Raw genomic sequence first — 21,675 nt, forward strand, 5'->3', positions numbered from 1 at the left:
AATGGAAGAGGCTGGGTGGGACCCCTGAACCACTGCTTGGAGGTGGGTCACCAGGGGAGCCTCTGAAGAAATGCAGCAGTAAAGGCTGTTGACTTTGCCTGAGCAAGACACACACTTTCACTGTGCTAGGTCACTAAGCGTTGGGAGTTGTTGGTGACAGCAACTAGTGTTAATCACGCTGACTGTTACAAGCAGTCCGTGAAGGCCCCTCTGAGGGGGAACGTCTGAACTGAGACCTAACTGAAACGAAGGAAGATCACTACACACAGAGGACACAGCACGTGCAAAGGCCCTGGGGAGTCAGGAGTCCCAGGGCCTCGTGGCAGCTGAGTCGCATCCTTCGCTGCCTGGCCACATTGCTCATGTCACATAAGCTGCCTGAGCTTTGTTTTCTCTGGCGTAAACTGAGGCAGGCCCTGTCCCTGCTTTTCTTCTCATTGGCACCAAGGTGGGGAGGCTGGTGTGGCAACAGACACGAGGGGGCTCCGAGGGCAGGGCTGCCCTGTCAGCTCAGAGGCCACTCGGCTCGACCAGCAGCCCAGACCCTCTCCACTTTGAACTGTCCAGAACACACCGGCGTTTGTGGCCCCACTTGGTGAGACCACGGCAGGAGGCGGCTGCCCCAAGGAACGTGTTGGTGGCCCTGACGGGACAGTAAGATCACAGGGGTGCCTGGAAGGCACTACCCTGAATTCAGGGGTCCCAGTCCCCTGGGAGGCTCTGAACAAGCGAGTTAGACCCCTCTGGAATCCAGGGAGGAGGGAAGGGCCCGACGTTTGTAGACTGCCTGGTCCCGAACTTCACCCAGCCTCACACGCAGCTCTCCAGTCCCCGGCCACCTGCCTCAAACACCGGGAGCTGGAACAGAATCCCTGGACACGTATCTCCAGAGCCAGCGCAGTGCCGGCGACAGCAGGAGCCTGACTTCAAGCCGCCTTAGCTGTGCGGAGCCGGGTGCCACACATGCGCCATCTTAATCTCCCCAACCTGCCACAAGGCAGCTATTATCCCCATTTTCCAGACGAAGAAACAGAGGCTCAGAGAGGCCCAGGTCCGGAGCGAGAGGCAGCAGGGGATGCCAGCCCAGAGCAGCCTGGTTCCAGAGGCCACACTCTTCTTACTGGATAAATGAACACATGACTCACCATGACAATAATCAGAGGGAACCGAAGCCTGAGCCAGGTCAGGTGTTCCGCTCAGTGACACTTCCACATCGTCCCAGAGAATCCTCAGAACCATGTCTGTGCCTTACAGCACCCACTTCACAGCCAAGGAACAGAGAGGGCAAGGACTCGCCCAGGGTCACACAGCTGGAAAATAACAGAGCCAGGATGGAGAGATGGATAAACGAAGCCAGGGTCCTGCCCTCGAGGAGCCCTCAGGAAGACATGCGAGATCTCCATGACCTGCCCGTGTTACAAAGACCCATTGGGGCGAGCCATGGGGCTGGCCTGCTGCCGAGAGCCCACGGGCCAAGCGGCGTTGGGGAGGCAGGGCTGGCTGGCCAGGCACTCAGCCAGGCGGCGGAGTCAGGAAGCATCGCCCCTCATTATTAGCTACATTAGCTCCGCGATTCGCGAGCATTCACGGTATTGACACTAACGATGAGCACGGCAAAGAGTCTGAGCCTCCGAACCGTGCCGGGGTGCACGCTCCCTCCCTCTGTGCGTGTCATCCTTGCCTGGCAAGGCCCACTCAAGCCTGTCCCTCGTCCTGAAGCCTTGGGGACTGTCCCAGCCCCCGCGGCCTCCCCTGAACATGAGCACGCCCCACGACCGCGCCACGCTCCCCGGAGGCCCTCTGCTCCTGAGCCGTGTTGCTGCTCCTGCCTCTCAGTGCCGACGGCAGGGCTGTGAGCAGGCCAGGCACAAGGACGCAGGCACGTGTGGGTGACGCACACCTGGCTGGCTGTTGGTGCAGGCGGGGGGGGGAGGGGGGGAGGCGCTGCTGGGGAACTTTGGTGAACACAGACCCCTGAACCCTCTCCGTGCGCTCAGCCAGTCGTGATTCCCCAGGACAGCGGCAGACGCACGCTGGCGAGCACGTCTTGCTGATGATGCTGTAAGAGCTCGTGGACACTTAGTTCCAGCTTTGGGTTTACGCTCTGGCTTCTTCCATGGGTATAAAACAACCACTTGTTTGCGCGGGGACGGGCAGGCGACTCTGTTCTTGAATAGAAATAATCTCCCTCACTCGAGGATAAAACGTTCATTCTTTAAATTATACAGGCTTGTTTTTTCCACTTCTTATTTTTATTTCCCCGTTTCTTCTGAGCAATGAAATAAGCTCGAAGATGAGATCTCTTGCTCACTGTGGTGCACACTCCTTCACTCGACAAACATCTCCGGCGTTCCTTCCCCCTGCCAGACCTGGCACCAGGCACCGGGGATGCAGCAGAAAACAAAATGGACCTGGCCTCTGTCCTGGGGCAGCCTAGAGTCCCATGTTGTGGTCCAGAGCTACCACTAACCAGCTGTGTGGCCTTGGGCAAGTTACTTCACCTCTCTGGGCTTTGGTGTCCTCATCTGTAAAATGGATATAATAAGAGTACCTCTCTTGAAGAGTTGTTGTGAATTTGAGTCATGTATGTAAATACCTAGCACAGTTCTGGTACGTAGGAGGTAGAAAAGTGTCAATAATGATAATACATTCTAGTGGGGAATCCGACGGTGAACAAGCAGATGAATGACCAAATAAAATTATTAATGATAGCGAGAAGTGCCCTGAAGGATGGCTCAGATGTGTTAAGAGAGAGAGGAAGTGGGAGAAGGAGCCAAGAACATACAATGGAGAAAGGAAAGTCTCTTCGATAAATGGTGTTGGGAAACTGGACAGCCACATGCAAAAGAATGAAAGGAGACTATTATCTTACACCATGCACAAAAATTAACTCAAAATGGATTAAAGATTTGAATGTAAGACCTGAAACCATAAAACTCCTAGAAGAAAGTATAAGCAGTACACTCTCTGACATCAGTCTTAGCCACATCTTTTTGAATACCATGTCTATGCAGGCAAGGGAAACAAAAGAAAAAGTTAACAAACGGGGCTACATCAGACTAAAAAGCTTCTGCAAAGCAGAGGAAACCATGAACAAAATGGACAGACAACCCACCCAATGGGAGAAAATATTTGCAAATCATTTGTCAGACAAGCAGTGATCTCCAAAATATATAAAGAACTCACACAACTCAAAAACAAAACCCCAAACAACCCGATCAAAAAATGGGCAGAGGATATGAACAGACATTTTTCCGAGGAAGATATACAGATGGCCAACAGGCGCATGAAATGACGCTCAACATCACTAATCGTCAGGGAAATGCAAATCAAAGCTGCACTTACACCAGTCAGAGTGGCTCTAATCACCAAGCAAAAAATAAATGTTGGAGAGGGTGTGGAGAAAAGGGAACCCTCACACACTGCTGGTGGGAATGCAAACTGGTGCAGCCACTACGGAAAACAGTGTGGAGAGTCCTCAAAAAACTAAAAATAGAAACACCATATGACCCAGCCATCCCACTAATGGGTATTTAGCCAAAAAACTTGAAATCAATGCTCCAAAGAGACTTATGCTCCTATGTTCACTGAAGCCTTATTCACAATAACCAAGACACAGAAGCAACCCAAGTGCCCTTCTACAGATGAATGGATGAAGAGGATGTGGTATATATACAATGGAATACTACTCAGACATAAAAAAGACAAAATCGTCCCGTTTGCAACAACATGGATGGACCTTGAGGGAATTCTGTTAAGTGAAATAAGCCAGACAGAGAAAGATAAACACTGTGTGATTTCACTCATAAGCGGAAGATAACAAATATCTGGATAAAGAGAACAGATTAGTGGTTACCAGAGGGGTAGGGGGTTGGGGGTGGGCAAAAGGGACAAAGGGGCGCATGTGTATGGTGATGAAAAAAATTAGACTACTGGGGGTGAGCACGATGAAGTGTATCCAGGAATTGATAAACAACAATGTACACCTGAAATTACACAATGTTATAAACCATTATAATTCCAATAAAATGACTTGGGGGGAAAAATGAGCCCTGCGCTAAGGGAGGGCGGCCGCCGTGGGAAGATCTGGCTGAGGGGGATGGATCCAAGTGGAGGAAACTCCAGGTTCAGGGGCCCTCAGGCTGGACAGCTCCCGGCACACGGAGAAGAAAGCCAGGAGGCCAGAGCCGAGGGGGCAGCCTGACGCAGAGGAGAGCTGGGGCAAGCTGAGGTCAGAGGGCAGCCACCGCCAGAGGAGCGGCTAAGGAGTGGGATTTGCCTTCAAGTACGATGGCAAACCTTGGCGGGTTTTAAGCCTGGAAGCGATCTGATCTGATTTACATTTTAATAACATCTCTCTGGATGCAGCAGGAGCTAAATGCGGGGGTGGCGAGGGTGGCAGCACCGAGACCAGCTGGGAGGCTGTGGCAGGCGCAGACCCAGGGTGGCCTGGACTTGGGGGGTGGCAGTGGCAATGGAGAGAAGCAGCCAGACCCGGGATGTGTTGGGGGAAGAGCCGCCAAGACTCGTTCTCAGACCTGACTCGGAGAGTGAGAGAAAGAGAGGAATCAAGGGTGACTCCATCTTTATTTTTTTTTGGCACCCCTTAGGAGACACATTTCATTTCTGACCCTGCCATTAGCTAGCCGTGTGACCTTGAGTACGTCACCTAACCTTTCTGAGCCTTGCTTTCCTCATTTATTAATCAGGGTAATGTTATCTGGCCGCTTACACGGTTTGCTGTGAGGATCAATTAAGATAAGACAGAGACGTAAAAGTGTTGTAAACAGAGAAGCAGGATAGGGGGTTGGGGTGAGCTGGGAGATGCTGGCCCAGATTTTGGTCCCACCTGGGACTCTGGTGGCTCTGACCTTGGCCAGAAACCGGTTTGAGTTCCCTCACCCATCAAATGAGGTTGAAGAGAAGGATCCTCCAGCTTAGATAAGGACCCACCCCCACCCAGACCAAAGGCAGGTCCTCTACCAGCAGGAGGCAGGTGTGGCCGGGGTGCGGCTGGGCTGGTGGGCGGGCGGAGCAGCCCGACCCTTCGGTCTGGCCAGCTCTCCCTCCCCTGCAGCATGCTCCCTGAGGGCCGGGGAGAAAGGGCCCTGGCTCAGATCCAGCCTCTGCTGAGAGGTGCAATGACTCAGCCAAGGTCACCGGCTGAGTCAATTAAGGGCCCAGAATAGATCTGAGTTACCCCCGTCCACGCAGCTCCAGGCCCCTGCGCCCCCACAGCCTCTTTGAAAAAAAGCGGGGGACAGTCCCCAAACCGATGGAAGCCTGCTAAGCCCAGAGTTTTCGAATTAGGGGCTCTGAGATGAATATGATAAGGGGTCTGTCCTCCTTCATTCAGTTTGCAAAAAATTAGGAAACTGACGGAGGGTGCAGAGAAACTGCCATTTACCAGGCACTCCCTCTCCACCTGGTTCCATATAGCATAGCATTTCATCCTTAGAATAATACCCTCGGTCCCTTAGATGGATATCTAAATGGGATCAGAGAGGGCACGTGATTTGCCCAAGGTCACACAGCAGAGGCAGATTCAGTGCCAAGCCTATGCTTTGTTCACTGCCCTGGCAAAAAGTCACACATTTCTCTCCTAAAAGACCAAGCTGGGCTTCTGCCCCTTTCAGCCTGGGATGGCTTGGGCAAGAGATGGAACAGAGCCTGGAAATATTTACCGAAGGGATGAATCGAGGCATGGCTGACGTCCCTCCCAGTTCTGGGCTCCATCCTCTGGCAGAGCCTTGACCTCTGCCGTAGGAGAGCCCAAGGGCAGCGGTAGGGTTTATCTGATTCCATCCTCAGGCTGGGGGCGCCTTGCACGTCAAGAACCTGCTGCGTCTGCGCCCCTGAGAAGCCGACGCAAGGGATGTCCTTTCGTGAGCCCCTCCCTGCGCTTTGGTTTGGACTCAAAAATATCTACGTAAATTACAGTCCCGATATTGACTGCTTCCCTGTCGGGCGGCAAGGACGTGTGTGTGCCCCGTGTCCTGGGGGGGGGACGTCACCCCGAGGACTCTCCCTGCCCCCCAGCCCAGGCCCAGGCCCCTGGTGGAGCTGGGGCCACTGGGGATGGGCCGGGAGGGGCAGGATGGGAGGGGGAGGGCCCCCCCTCCCCGGCTCCGGGCGCAGGGGGAGAGGAAGCCGATTTTACGGCACCGTTTTCACATGGTTGGTTTTGCCATTAACTTTGAACGCCTTTGTGGGTCTATAAAGTCCCCCGTGGTGGTTTATATGGAGGATGAATCGAGGAAATTGGTGGCAAAAACAGGGTAATGGGCGGCTTTCAGAGACCCGCACGGGGGTCAGGGAACAAAAGCAAGAAGGTGCCATCTCGCCACAAAAACTACTCCAGTGATCACTTTAAAACAAATTTCTCGTAAATTCCTTTCTGTTTTCCCCCCAGAATTCTACGTCTCTGTGCACAGAAATGGCTGGCGGGATCATCACTGCAGAGTTAAGAGCGGCCATCTCTGAGCCGTGGTAGTTTCTCTTTTGTGCCTGTCTAAATGCTCCAAATTATCCCCAGCTTTCAGGTATTACTTCCGTAATGGAAAAAAGGGAGTCTTTTTTTTTTTTTAAGTCAGGTAATTCAAAACAGCAGAAAGGAAGTATTCCGAGGCACCCGCAGTGCTAGCCCCTCACTGGGGCTCCCGTTCTGGCATCTCGTTCTGTTCTCACCACGATCCTCCAGCTTGAAAGATGGGGAAACTGAGGCATGGAGAATTTAAATGTCTTACTCAAGGTCATGCAGAAAAAAGGTCCCAGCAGGAAGCAGCAACCCTCCCCTGCCAGCCTGGCCTTCGCCCTTCTGTGCCCGGGTTCCCCGCCGGCCCAGGGCCGGGAGGTCACGGCTGACCATCCTCAGATGGAGTGAGGGGCCCTCCCGTTGGAGGGTCCTGGGCATTCCTTCTCGGTGGTCTGAGGGGCCGCGTTTTCTGGAGGCTTCTCTCGTGGGTCTTGGCCACCTAGAACAACCTGGTGGTGTCTTCAGGGGGCTGGAGGACTGGACCTAGAGGCTTCCAGAAGGTTCCAGACCCAGGCGAGGCTACATCAGGATCAGCATCGAGCAGAGGCGAAAACTAGGTGTGGAAGGAAAGGCGGGCCAGGTTCCCTCAGGGATGGGACTGCGGCCACATCAGGGAGGGAAGCAGCGCCCCACCTCTGGGCAGGACCTGGCTGGACGGGCTGCAGGGCGCGTGAGGGCCCTGGGCTCCCCGCACAGAGCAGAGGAGGTGGGGTCTGTGAGTTACCTGTGGACCACAGTCCTTCCCTCTCAATCAGACTTACTGAGAGGCTGCCCTGCCCCAGGGAGGGGCTGCGGTGCAGGCCTGGGGGGTGGGACAGAGAGCCCCCCATAGCCAGTCCTCCTTTCTCTGCGTGCACCTTGCCCAAGACAACCATGTGAAAACAACGTGGAATGGAAACAGAAGGGACGCTGACATTCCCCTTAGACTGAAATGTGATGAAGTTTAGGGGCATTGACCCTACCCTCACAGGGGTCCCACTCTGATGAGGGGAGACAGAGCCCCTGCCATCATGCAGCCTTAGTCTGATGGGGGAGACACAGCCCCTTCCTGGGGAGGTCCCAGGTCTGATGGGGGAGACATACCCTCTCCTATTTGAGAACTCCCAATCTAACAGAGAAGACAAGACCCTCACCCAGAAAAGGGACCTTAGAATCCTTTAACAGACACATAGAAACGAGGGCACAGGCCCACTGGGTCATGTGCATTAAGTTCCCGAGGGACTCAACATCCAGAAAGAGGGGATCGCGTGGAGAGCATCAGGAAGGCTTCCCTGAGAAGGCGATTTCTCTGGCCTCTGAAAGGCCAACCCGGCTCTGCCAGACTCTGAGGACACGCCAGTAAGACTGCATCCCCGCCCACCCTCAGGAAACTCACAGTGAGTGTGGGGGGCCGGGGTGGGGCGGCGCTGGCCACTGACAGGAAAGCAGGAATTGGAAACCCATGTAATGCGTACAGGCCAGCCTGGGAGGGTAGACCTTATGCCTGGGCTCTGGGGAGCCACGGAGAGTTTTACGCAGTGGGGAGAGTGATCAGATTTGTGATTTGCAAAGATCAGCTGGGCTGCTGGGAAGAGGAGGGAGTGGGGGAGAGTGGAGGCAGGAGACGAGGGGCCGGCCTGAGGGCCTGGTGCGGGAGGGGCTGGACAGAAGTCTGGAAGCTCCGCCCCCTGAGCCCAGCCTGACAGAAGGGCCGAGGAGGGTCACTGACCTCTGCACTCTGAGCAGCTGCCTGGCTGGGCTCGAGGACGCAGGCCCAGGGACCTCCTCTGCAGACGCCCATCGGCGCAGGAGCCCCCGCAGCTGGACAGTGGACATCTGCTCTCACCAGGCACACGTGGGGCCAAGATCAGATTCCTGAGTGCTGCGCCTGAGCGGAGAAGGCCCGGCGCAGGCCCTGGGGACCCTGGGGTCCCCCAGATTGGGAGAGCCAGGGGAACAACAGACCACAGCCTCGGTTCCCCATCAGAACTCTCAGGTCCTGACTGGACCTTCAGCTGCAGAGGCCACGCGCAGACCCCGCCTGTGCTGGGTCCTCCATCTGGACGGGCCTTTGTCCCACTGGCCGGTGACGCCTTCAAACCAGGCAGTGCGGAGTCAGGCTGAGGCCTGAACTGACCCAGCTGGGAGAAGAGCTAATAAGCCCCCAATTTGCATATATGCAAACAAGGCTCCTCTGTCCACAATTAGCATAGCCTCCTGCCTGGCCAGGCCACCAGGATCCCTGTGATCTTACCAGTTGGGCCCAGAGCCCAGCTTCTCAGCTGAGGCCTGGTGGGGAGGATGATGAAGCCCCAGATGGGGCCCCATCCCCTTCCAGGGGAGCCTGCGCAGGGCTGTCTGGGGAAGGGCAGTGAGGGCCCAAGGGTCGGGGAAGATTTCTCAGGTCTTGTCTTATCTTTTATTTTGGGCAGAGCGAGAAGAGCCTTAGGTCATCAGATGAGTGTGGGACGTCTGACCACCCAGCTCTGATAATGCGGCAAAGGGGAACAAGCCAGGGCTTTGATTCTGAGAAGCCTCAGTGCTAATCCTTACTCTACCACTTGCTGCTGTGTGACTCTGGGTGAGTTAATTGACCTCTCTGGGCCTCAGTATTCTCATTTGTAAAACAAAGGCAATGCCTCCCTCATAGGCTATTGTGAGGATTAAAAGAGTCCTTACAGGTGAAGTGCTAGGCTCATTAAATGGCACCCCCTTGTAGCCAGACGTGGCAGCAACAGAATGAGAAGCACACACCTGGTTCTCTTCTGCTTCTCCTCTTCTCACCCTGTTGGCTTTTGTTTTGTTCGTTTTTCACCTGAACGGTGCTTTCAATTGCGGGGCGTGTTCCTCCGATAACTTAGGAAACAGCTGGTGAACGTGGCCGGGGATGTATGCCCGTTCTACAGGCAAAGAGACTGAGGCCCAGAGAGGAGAAGCGACCTGCCCGATGTCATCCGGCTGCAGAGCAGGGAATGAGGTCTCCAGGCTGCACGCTCTCTGTGCTCTTTCCGGCCACAGCAGCTGCTGGAGAGCCGCGGCACCCCGCCCGTCCCGTGTGCGTCTGCCTCTCTCCCCTGCTCCTCTCTCTCACCTCCGGGGTCTCCATCCTCTCCCTTTTCCCTGAGTCTGTCATTCTGCCGACCGCCTGCTGAGAACCCGAGGGCAGCTGACTCCGCTCAGCCAGAGTGGGAAGTTCCTTCTTGTGTCTGACTGCAGTTTCTCTTGCTTTAAAATCAACCTGATCCTCTTTTATCATCATGGGCAGATGGGGAAAACTTCGGTTCATCATCATCCTCATTAAATAACCATCATCATCATCATCATCATAAATAGAAATAAGTGAAGCCGACCTCAGAGCTTTCACTTCCCTCCCTCTCTCCCTCTCTGGCCTCCTCCTTGCCAGATGAGACCTAGACCTCAAGGCCCTTTAACCTTTCCTCCCCGAAGTCAACTCCCGTCACCTGGGATGCTCATCCTTCTTCAAGCTCCAGAGGCCCCAGCATCCTGTCCCACCGGGTGGTCCCACGAGGCAGTGAGGAGAGGAAAGGGCAGGAAAGGAGCTGGGGGCGGGGTCCTGTGCCCCTGTGTGGGCTCTAAGCCATCGTCTCTCCACACCTGCTGGGTGCCTGGTGTGTACAGACGCGTGCCAGGGCCCCGGGCACAGAGGGATACACAAGACACACGCGTGCTCCCTCCTTCCTCAGAACCAGAGGGCAAACAGATGCAGTCTCTGGCCTCAAGGGACAGAAGGAGAGAAGGGACAGCCAGCAGAGGATTGTCACCCTCTCTACATCCTGGGTGTAAATGCCACGCAGGAAGGAAGCCTGCGGGAACACGGAGGAGGGATCCCCAAGCCAGCCAGGTGCAGGGGGTGGTCAGGAAAGGCTTCCAGGAAGAGGTGACTTCTGAGCTGACTCCAGAAGGACCTCTTGGCATCAGCAGGTGAAGAGGAGTGGAAGGGCAGGGCAGGCAGAGGGGACAGCAAGAGCAAAGGCACGGCGACTGTGCAGAGTGTGGAGTGTCTGGAACAGGAGAGCTAACAATGGGAGCGTCTGCTCCCGCGGCACATGCTCGTGCCCTGTTTTGTGCTTTACAAATACTCACTCCCGGACCCCCCACGGCTGCCCCCAAAGGGAAGCACGACGATGGCACGGTTTGGGCTGCCCGAGATGCGGACTCAGACAAGAACTCAAGTGTTGCAGCTTCTTTGGCAGGAGACCCAGGAAACTTCAGTGAGGGGCGGGGAGGGGACAGCAGCCAAGACACGGGTGTCATCACCCAGCTTCACTGTGGCAATGGGAGCCCAGGCCCACTGAGGCTCTCCGGGCGCCAGCCTAGAAGATACGCCCGGGGCATCCAACCAAGAGCAAGACGCGGGGCATCATCCTCCAGCTCTGTCCGTCCCGGGTAGAAGGCTGCCTCTGGGGCACCAGCCCTGTGCCCAGGCCACAGTGTGGCCCCATGCAGAGGGTCGCCGCATTCACAGTGAGCAGATGTTGGCTCTGGTGGGGAGCTGTGGCTGGGCACTGACAGCGTCTGCTACCCGACTAGCCCCATCTCACAGATGGGGAAACTGAGGCCCAGAGCATCCAGGTAACTAGGCCCAGGTCACAGAGCCAGCACACTGTGGGCCTCAAACCTGGGGATCTGCCCAGAGCCTGAGACCATAACCACAGAGCCACACTGCCCCATGGGAGTCCCCTCCCCACAGGAGGGCAGGAGGCCAGAGAACGGTGAAGGGTGGAGGCAGAGAGGAAGGAGCCGAGACTTGCTGGGAGGAGAGCCGGGCAGGTGCCTCACCTGGGAGCCCCGAGATGCGCTGGGCGCTGGGATGCACCAGGAAGCCCCAAGGCCTCATCGCCAGGCAGCACCCCCACAGAGCCCTGGGCTCTGGGGCCAAATCGGGCTCCCCTCCGTCTGGTGCAATGACCACGTTTTCCAGCCCAAGCTAGAATTTCCAGTTAGACTCAACTTTCCAGTGGGAAGGGCAGAGTGAATTTACTCACGCGAAGAGTCTCACAAAGGTTTGAACGTTAGCGCACATCTTGTTATCTATGCCACAAATTCTCTTTACTGAAAAGGATAAGAAAATGCTTGCACCCAGGCCCCTCCTGGAGAAGCCAGACGAGACAGGCTCTGTGCCCAGGAGGGGTGAGAGCTGGCACGGGACGTTTGAGCTGGCCAGCGGTTCCCAATGTGGGTGTTCGAGTCCCAGCCAGGACTGAGCACAGAGCGGGTGCTTATCAAGTGTTTGATGACTGAGTGACGGGATCTAAAGCCCAACTCTCCCACAGACTCTGAGCGTGGCCCTCTCTGTGCCTCAGTTTCCTCCTCTACAGGAAGAGGCCAGTAAGGTCCATGGAAAGGAAATCAGGTGAGGGCATGCACCGAGACCCTTAGCAGGAGCCGGGCCCACAGGAAGTGCTCAGTTAACGACACAGTAATGGCAGGGAGGGAGCAGACCATGGGCGGGCGCCTGGGGTGTCGTCATCTAAGAGGAGACGCTGACATGGGTGTTGCCTGGCCCCCGTGTGGCAGGCCAGAACCGTAAGGCCCCACTGTGCCCCAGAGAGACCCTAGTCAATGAGGGGTGGGGACTGGTGGATAAATACCCCAGCTTCCTCGCCCCTGAGGGGTGGCCATCCTGAGGTTTGTCCCACACGGCTCTCAGCCCATCCCAGCCACACCTTGTTCATCATCCTTCCTCTTCCCGTCTCACTCACCCCCTCCCCTGCTGGTGTTTCCCCAGGAAACAGACTTCCTGCACCTGAATCCTTGTCTCAGGCTCAGGCTCTGCCTTGATGGAAACCCCAAATGTAAGTAATGACAATCATGGTAGTCATACGGCCCCCAGCACTAAATACCTGAGAAGGAAGGACCGTGTGTGTGGTCCTACCCTCCACCCTGCTCACTTCTCAGGCCGTCGTAAGGATCGATTGAGATAAACAGCAGGACCAAGCTGAGGAAAAGAAGAGAGGGAGCCCACACGTCCCAGGAGGGATTATGATATTTCCATGGTGAGATGAGGATCGCAAAGCTCGCTGATTCTGCAGCCCACGTGGGGCTCAGACACAGACAGTCTCCACCCTGTTCATCCCGCTGGGCCCCACCCATCCCTTAGGGCCCATTCTCTTCAGCCCCGACCCCGGGGCAGACACACGCTTCCCTGAAACAGACCCAACCCCCTCAGCCCCAGCCGTGACGCAGAGATCACCCCCCAGGCTGGGAGCCTGGGGGGCCCAGGCAGAGGGAAGAGGGGTGAGTGTCCCGCAGCTCCTGTCCCCAAGTCAGGCCCTGTTCAAGGCTCAGTCCTGCCAGGTACCCACTGGCCATCCTGGAACAGGTCACTCTTGCTCTGAGCCTGTTCCTCCTCTAAAAGGTGTAGGACAAGACAGCAGCAGAGCTCAGGATGAGAGCCAGGAGCTAGACCCCCAGAGATGGAATCCTGGCCCTGTTACTCACTAGCTGTGTGGCCTGGAGTCAATGACTTAACCTCTCTGTGCTTCTGTTTCCTCATTTATAAAATGGAGAAAATAATAGAGTCTAACTCATGGAGTTTTTAGTGCAGGTTAAACACATTAATATTTATAAAGTGCTTATAAGAGTGCCTGGCACACAGTAAGTACTACATAAATATTTGTTAAATAAACACCAACAGCGCTTCCCTCAAAGGGTTGTGGTGGAATCACCAGATGATAAATACATGAAAATCCTTCCTACGTGGTACAAATCCATGCAAAATATATTATAGTTATGAATTCTCTTTATATCTTCATTTCCCAAAAGTAGCTTTGCTCAGTGGGCTTTGTAGCAAAGGACACAGAGAAGCTACTTTGAAGTTCCCCAGAGCCAGGTGTGAAATACGGCGCCAACCCTCACCAGGCGGGGGACCTTGAGAAAGTGGCTTCATGCCTCGGAGCCTCAGTTTCTTCATCAAGGATAGTCCTGGCTCCCTTCTCTTAGCGGGAGGTGAGAATTAGGGGAAGACAGGGCCCGGCCCCCCGAGGCGCCCCGTGAACGTGAGTTCCTCTCCCCAGTTCCCCGAAGGGAGTCGCTTTGCTTTGGGGGTTCATGTGCCCCCCTGTAACGGGAGCCTGATACACCAGTTCACTGGGCTGGTGGGAGGGCTGATGCACATGAGAGCTTGAAGCCCAGGCCTGGGCGAGAGCCTGTGCCAGTGACAGCCCCCTTTTCTTCCAGAAAAATCTGTTGATCAATCTGAATCACAGAGAATCCTCTAATCTCCCAGACATGGCCGTGGGACTCTTTGTAGGATTTCTCTGCCTCGCCGTGATGGACTGAGGCCCCCGTCTCGCTGAGCAGCCTGGGTGGGGGAGGCAGCCAGCTCAGAGCTCAGTCTTGCTGCCTGTGGTTCCTGGGGTGGAGGACAAGATCTAGGTGCCTGGAATCTTCAGGACCTGAGGATCGATCCTGAAGGTGTGGGCTGGACAGGCCTTTGGGGATCAGGGGCACTAAGGAGTACAGACCAACACCGACGTCCATCCTCCCCAGCCTAGAGAAGCCCAGAGATGTTTGTCAAAAGGCTCTGCCTGCGTCAGCCTAATGTGTTTGCCTAAATGCTTATGTCCCAGATAAGAGGCCTGGAGATGATCAGATAGCGCCCACGAGTCATTAACCCTCCCCCCGGGAGCTGGGCTGGCACCACAGCTGGGCCTAGAGAAGAGCCAGACCAGGTGACAGCATTTCTGCCCCGGAAGCTTCTGAGACCCTGTCTACAAGGGACCGGAACAGATGACAGCCCCACCCCCTCACCCTCCAGATGGGGAACATGAGGCCCAGAGAGGGCAAGGAACCTGGTGAGGCAACCCAACCAGAGTGGAACCAAGTGTCTACACTGTTGATGCAAAACTCATCTCCCCCAGATAATGTGTGGTGGAGATGCCAGAGGTGAGAGTTAAGGTGACTCAAAGCCGGAGACGACTTCCTTCCGTTCTGTCTTCATTCTCTTGCTCCCCATTCATTCACTCATTCATTCATTCATCAACAAAGAGTGATTGGCGGGCGCTCTCCTAGGTGCTGAAACATACGACATCGTCTCCCACCTCCCAGCGCTCATAGCTCCTTGCAGGTGTGCACCACGCCTGTGCTCTCACTGCTCCATCCCTGAAGCCGGGCATGGAGTAAAAGCTTGATGAAGACTTCCTTCATACATGATTTATCGCATTTAATTCTCACCTTCAAAGGAAACATTCTTATTCTCATTTTACAGTTAGGAAACTGAGGCTCTGAGAGGTAACACGACCGACGCATGTAGTCATTAATGACTGCATTCACTCAAGAAATAAATATTGGTTGTACACCTACGATGTGCCAGCAGTGAACAAGCAGACGAGGCCATCCAGGGCCTTCCAGCCCAACAGAGGACTCAGCTGTGGTCAAATGGCAAATGTGCTGAGGATGCGTAATTGTAAACCAAGACGGGAGGCAGGGGAGGAAGGGCCATTATTTTGTATTCTGAGCTGCGTGGATCCGAAGCCTGTTTCATGGGTGATCAGGTGGTGGTGGGAAGGTCTGAAGGTGGGAGGGTGGCATTTGTCTGATGCAGATATTGGGGCTCAGAGAGGTGAAGTGACTTGCCCAGGGCCACACAGCAGGTGTTTGATGAAGCTGGAGTTCAAGCCCAGTCACTCTGCAAACCCATATCTCTTTCCACCACATCAGGGAATTGAGAAAGACCTGAGACAGGACTCGAATCAGAAAGGTTGTGCTGGTCAGCAGAGGCCAGATGGGGCTGGGAGCCCCGGCTCCCCACAGTCTGGGCACCCGGGCACAGAGGCCTGGCTTCACCCCCCAGCCTCAGTGAATGGATGTCTTGAAGCCAATTCCAGCTTCCTCTGCCCCCTCCTTATGGAGACACTAATTTTAGCCAGCCACAAAGTCAGCCCGAGCTTTTAAAAACGGACTGATTTATGCCTTTTCTTAATTGCTCCAAAAAAGTGTTTTGCATCTAGTGGGAGAGAGAATGAATATAACTCTATTTAGGTTAAAAATTTAAAGCCAAATTCTCACTGGTCTGGCAAGAAGAGAAGAATGCACTCAACCCTGTCTCGGTGGTCCCCTCCTGGTCCTTCCTCCACCTGCTCAGAGCCTCCATGTCTGCCCCAGAGGTCCAGACCCTGCCTGGAGAGAAAGCAGGGGAACACCAGCCACTCAAATAACGGCAGGGCACTTTTTAAGGATGGTCTGGAGAGATCTGCAAAATCCTTTCCTGAGAACTCCAACAGGCTTCCAGGTCCCAGAATCCACTGATGGGGCACGAGTCTGCAGTCATTTCCCAGTTCTGGGAGTTAGCACATATACAGGTCATCTCCACCATTCCTCTGCCTGCAGGCTGGGGCTACCAAGGCCCAGCTCGGGTTCATACACTGACCTGGTGCAGAGAGTGGAACTGAGGAAGATGAGTGTCCCATCCCTAAGCCCCTTGTCACTCAAAGGCTGGATCTCATGGGTTTTCCCATGGCTGTTGCTGGCGGGTGGTCGGTGCTACAGCAGAAAGGATTCAGGCCTTCAGTGTCCAGAGATGGGGTCAAATCCTGGTCCGCTAGGACCTGAGTGAGTCCTTCACTCTCTGTAACTGTTCCCCTCCATGCATGCGGACAAGGTGCCTACGTTGATGGCCACGTCATGCCCCTCAATGTGCTACTCGGCTGTGGGGGGCACTCACAGGCTGGCTCCCCATCACCCTCCCGCTCCGTCCTCTTCCTCACACCTCCCACCCACCCAGAGGTGCCCGCTCCTCCCCTTGACCCACTGCAGGTTTCTCAGCCTCTGAGCCTCCACCGTGGGCGGGGGCACGGCTAGGCCCAGCACTGGAGTCAGAACCCCATCCAGGCCAGGCAGTTGGACCGACATCCAACCCGGAGCCCTCCATTCACAGAGGGGAGGGGGCCCACAGTAGGACTAAGTCTGGCAGAGATGCTTGGGGAGACTGGAGGGCCCACCCAGCTGACCCAGTCCTCCCTTCTCCTCTCCCATGCCCCCAGCTTCTCCCGACAGGGTCAAAGTTCTCCACGCTGGTGCAATCCCAGACGGTCCAAGCGCCTGCCGCTTTCTCTCCCTCCTTCCCGGCTGAGGCCCCGTGAGGGAGGACTCTCCGGCCTCGCTCCCCGTAAGGCTGGACCACTAATAAGATTAAAACGTATCTCCCTCTTACAGCATCGATTCATAGCACTGATTTACTGTTGCTTCTTGGCTGCCACAAAACGGACGTGCAGGCCGCCACCTTAATCTCTCTCCACCTCCTCGCGGCCGGGTAATAACGGCTAATTAATACCTTTCTGCCGCCCGACGCCGGCCGGCTCCGAGAGCCATCCATACTCTGCGGCTCCCTGCCTCCAGCAAACTCATCCCACCCGCGTGAGGCTCCAGCCCAGACGCTGGGGGTCCGAGGTGGAACAGGGGGCGCTGAGAGCGGGCTGTCCCTCTCCTCGCCCTCCCACTGGACACACAGATGCATACAGCCAGCGAGCAAGAGGTGGCAGCTAAATCAGAAGGGACAGAGTCGGACAGACCTTGGTTCAAATCCCAGCTCCTCCTCACACCAGCTATGAGGCACGCATCTCTGAGTCTCAGCCCCTCACCTCTGAAATGGAGGGAGCCACACGGCCCGGCTCCTGGAGCTCTGCGAGGATTAAATGGGAACAGGTCAAGAACGTGCCTGACACAGCCCCTGGCCTCCTGCTTCCTCAGGCCTTTGCCCCAGGGCTAAGGGGGTACCATGATGGGCCAGCTGATGTCAAGGAACGATAAGTGGCCAATTCCTAGTGATGGGGAGCAGGGCCCAAGGAAAACCCCATTGGGAGAAGGAGTCAGCTACAAACACACGGCCTGGCTAGAAGACATGAGGGTGGAGCTGAACCAGACTTTTCTCCTTCCTTTCATCTCAAAAGACACCTCCTCCAAGAAGCCTTCCTTGACCACCCAATCTAGAGAAGCTGCTTTGCCCCCAGCCCCTCAGTACCCTGTGGCACTGCTGCATTCTCCTCTCAGTACAGCACCATCTGGAGCGGGGTCGTTTATCTGTTTATTTCTGCCTCATCCCCCACAATGTCAGCCCCACGAGGCCAAGGCTCTGGGTGTCTTGTTGGGCGCATGGCAGGACATCAGTAAGTATTTGATAAGTGAATAAGGAGACTTCCATTAGTATTAGCTAATAATAATGACAATGATAAGCAAGATTATAACTTCCCTCTCCCCTCGAATGAAGATCTGATTAAATGCCCTCTCTCCTTTATGCCAGATCCCATTAAAAACCATTGCCACCATTTAGTAAATGTCTACCAGGCGTCAGATGCCTGCGCAATCCCCCCAACGAGGCAGATATCATCACTCCCATTTTACAGATGAGAACTGAGGCTCAGGACAGTTATGCGCCTTGCCCCCGATGACACATCTAGCAGGTGACTCAGCTGCCATTCAGATCCGGGTGGGCCACACTCTACACACTCCGCCTGGCCCCCTGATACGGCACAGGACCCCCACCGGGAGGAAGTGGAGAGCAGCTTCTCCACCGGAAATACCTGATGCCAGGGCTTTCCTCCTGGCTCCCGGATTGAAACCAAGAGCCTGCTGACAGCACGGTATTCCCTCCGGTCACTGGTGGATAGAACACGGGCAGCCTGGGGAGGGACGTCAGCTTGCCCTTGGATCTGCACGGGGAGCATGGGAAGGGGCAAGACACACAGGACTAGGAGCATCTAATGTGCTGTGTGACTTTGGACTTGCCCCTCCACCTCTCTGAACCAGTTCCATCCAAGGGTAGCTGCGGGACCAGATGGGGCTGTGTGAACACACAGCGTGATCATTCTAAATCCTCGGTCTGTCCCCACCTGCAGGATCCCCTTTATTCATCGACACCTGACAGCCTGGCTGGGGCTCTGCTCTGCGGGGGAAGGGCTAGGGGCTGGGGTGGCAGCTGTCCGCCTGCTCGGCTGCGGAGAGGTGGCAGTGGAGGAGGGAGAGGAAGCCCCGGCCGGGGCCTGGCAGATGTGCCAGCGGGAGCCACACAGGCGCTTTTAATAAAACATAACGAAGCGTGGGATCATAAAACATTTTGTCTAATTCCAGGCTCCCACGAGGGTGGGCAGACCAGTGGGCCGGCCGAGGAGAGGGTTATAGGGGTGCTCTGAGGCTGGGCCGGGGGGGGGGTACAATGGCCCCCATGCCACCTGTCCAGGGTCAGGCGGTGTTTTATCACAGGCCTCCCTTCCAGTTTGGAAAAAGGCAGAAATCAGAGGCTTTTGTCCCAGATTATGGCCCCCTCCTGCTGGTGACCTGGAACAAGTCACTGGCCCCTTTGGGCCTCGATTTCCCCACACATAGAGTGAAAATAGTGTTGAATCTAAACAGAAAAACCCCACACCCTCCTCCAGCCGTGATGGTCCAGCCTTCCTCCCCATCCTCCAAAACACTCATTTTCAAATTCCTTCCCTCAAAGTCAAGCTTCAGTAGAAGCCCCGTCTATGAAACAGGCAAAGCAGGGCTCCTGGCCTGACTTAGGACGAGGGCCCATCAACTATCACTCTGACCACATTCTGGCCGCCCAATGATGCCAGGGGGTCCCTCTGTGGGAAACTGGGGTTCCAAGGAGCACAGTTTGAAAACCATGAGTCAGCTGAACCCTGCCAAACCCTCCCTTCCCCCAAGACCCAGCTCCTCCCCCAGAACCTCACCGGAGGCCCACCTGACTGTGATCTCCCTAGTCACTGCCACACCCGTCCTGGCTCTCCCCGTCCCCAGACTCACTGCAGACAGTGGCTGTGCTTATTCACAGCCCCAGGGCCTGGATGTAGTAGATGTTCAAGAAATAGGGCCTGTCCCTGACTTTCCCATCACTCTTACCAGGCCTTCTTCTCCATCGAGGTTATCACTGCCTGCCCTTTGGTCACACGTTCATGTGTGCTCTCTGCCTAGTCACGCGCTCTGCAAGGCGAGCTCCAGAAGGGCAGGCTTTGTCTTTATCTATCACCACTGTATCTCAGTGCCCAGCACTCTACCTGCAACATAGGAAGGGTCCTATTTTTCAGATGAGTGGATGGATGGACGGATGGATGGATGGTGGGTGGATGAATGAGTGGGTGGGTGGATGGATGGATGGATGGTGGATGGATGGATGGATGGATAGACGGATGGATGGGTGGAGGGATGGATGGATGGAAGGGTGGATGGATGGATGGATGGATGGATGGATGGATGGATAGATGAGTGGATGGGTGGATGGATGAGTGGATGCGTGGATGGATGGATGGATGCATGGATGGGTGGGTGGGTGGATGGATGGATGCATGGATGGATGGATGGGTGGATGGATGGGTGGATGAGTGGGTGGGTGGATGGTGGATGGGTGGATGGATGGATGAATAGGTGGGTGGAAGGAAGGGTGGATGAGTGGGTTGGTGGATGGAGGATAGGTGGATGGATGGATGGATGGGAGGGTGGATGGATGGATGGGTGGATGGATGGGTGGGTGGATGAGTGGGTGGGTGGGTGGATGGATGGGTCGATGGGTGGGTCAATGGATGGTCAAAAGAAGGTGGGAATGAATTCTCCCTTCCTTCCCTGAACAGGTAAATCTCTGTAAGACCCAACTGGCTCACTCAGAGTTCACAGTGTCTTTGGCCGGAATCTCCAAGGAGGCTCTAAGCAACGGGAGGGCAACTTTTTCCTTCCTCCAGATTCCAGGCTCTCATTAGTTCCATAAACACTTGCTGATGGTTGCTCTGTGCCAGAACCATGCCAGGCACAGGGGACATGAAGACGAGTCACAAACGACCTCTGTACCCTATATGCTGTGAACACAGTAGGTAGACGGAAAGTATCTGAGTAAATAGTGAATGAATGAAGTAATATCTAAGGCAAGACCTGAATGACGAACAGGACTGAGTCCAAAGAAGGAGGTGAGTTCCAGCAGGGGGAACAGCACATGCAAAGACCCTGGGGCAGAGAGGAGCACCATGTCTTCAGTACTGAGGTCCTGTGTGGCAGAAGGACAGGGCTTTTGGTCCAGCTGTAGGTTTCCCCAGTGGTTCACCTCAGGCAGCACCCCAGTGATCTTTCCAGAAGATCCCTCTGAGGCTACGCTTTCTGGGGGATGAGGAGGAAGGGAGACCAGCTGCAGACCCTCCCATCGCCATGGACACATCTCCCTGGTCACCCCCACGCCCACCAAACCCCACACTCATCTGCTCAGACCCACACACTGCACTAAATATAACCATCACAAATGCCTCTTCCATCTCCTTTCCCAGGGAAATAACATTGTTTAAGTAAAGCCCTTGAAATTTTAAAGAGCGGATTGCATGCGCTATGCAGGAAGCTTTTAGCAGCATGCTGGAAAGAAAGAAGAATAATAACGTAGCCAGAGACAACAGAGCAGAACCGAACTGCCACCCGGCGACTGCTGAGGTAGGTGGGCCAGGCCCCTGGCCTTCCACAGTGGCCCAGCTACAGAGCCCAGGGCCAGCTCCGGCTGCTGATGGAGCTCCTGCCCCTAATGCTACATAGGATCAGGAGGGGAGGTCCCAAAAGCTCTAGAATCACAAAAGGTCAAGTTGGAAGGGATCACTGGCAGAGAGCATAGAAAGCAGTTACAACATGAGACGTCCTGGGTTCAAAACTCCGCGTGGCCACTTACCGCTATGCAATCCTGAGCAAGTGGCTTAACCTCTCTGGTGATAGATGACTTTCCCCAACACCTCAGGCAGATTAATTATTCCCTCTCTGCGTTCCTGCAAGGACTTGGTAGCTATTTCAATTTTAGAATTTCCAGCATTATTCTGTAATTTATTTGTTGGCCTGCCTAGCTGCCCCAGGAGACCGTGAACACCTTGAGGACAGATGCTGGCTCTTATTGGGCCCTCCTGTGGTGCCGGCCCAAGCAGAGGGCCCGACCCAGAGCAGGTGCTGGTGAACGGAATTCAGAAATGGCTGTTGAATGGAACTGAAGTGAGGCCAAGTCTGTGCTCTGAGGAGGTGAGTGGCTATTGGTGTCACTGAACAGCTGCTGTTCAGCGAGGTCCACTGGAGGCAGGATGCTTCATCCCACAGGTGGGAACTTGGGGTATCAAATATGTCTTAAAGGAAATATTCTGGACATAGATGGGACTGTCCTTCCCAATCTTATTCCCCGTCAAAGAATCTTA

General features: G+C 55.2%; 1 protein-coding gene across 4 annotated transcripts in view; it reads right to left on the minus strand.

Moving 5' to 3' along the window:
• Positions 1–21,675, minus strand: part of IGSF21 (immunoglobin superfamily member 21) — a 240,438-nt gene that overhangs the window by 203,546 nt on the left and 15,217 nt on the right. The gene's annotated exons all lie outside the window — the stretch shown is intronic.

This window comes from Equus asinus, chromosome 5 (genome assembly GCF_041296235.1).
Source record: "Equus asinus isolate D_3611 breed Donkey chromosome 5, EquAss-T2T_v2, whole genome shotgun sequence".
Lineage (NCBI taxonomy): Eukaryota > Metazoa > Chordata > Mammalia > Perissodactyla > Equidae > Equus > Equus asinus.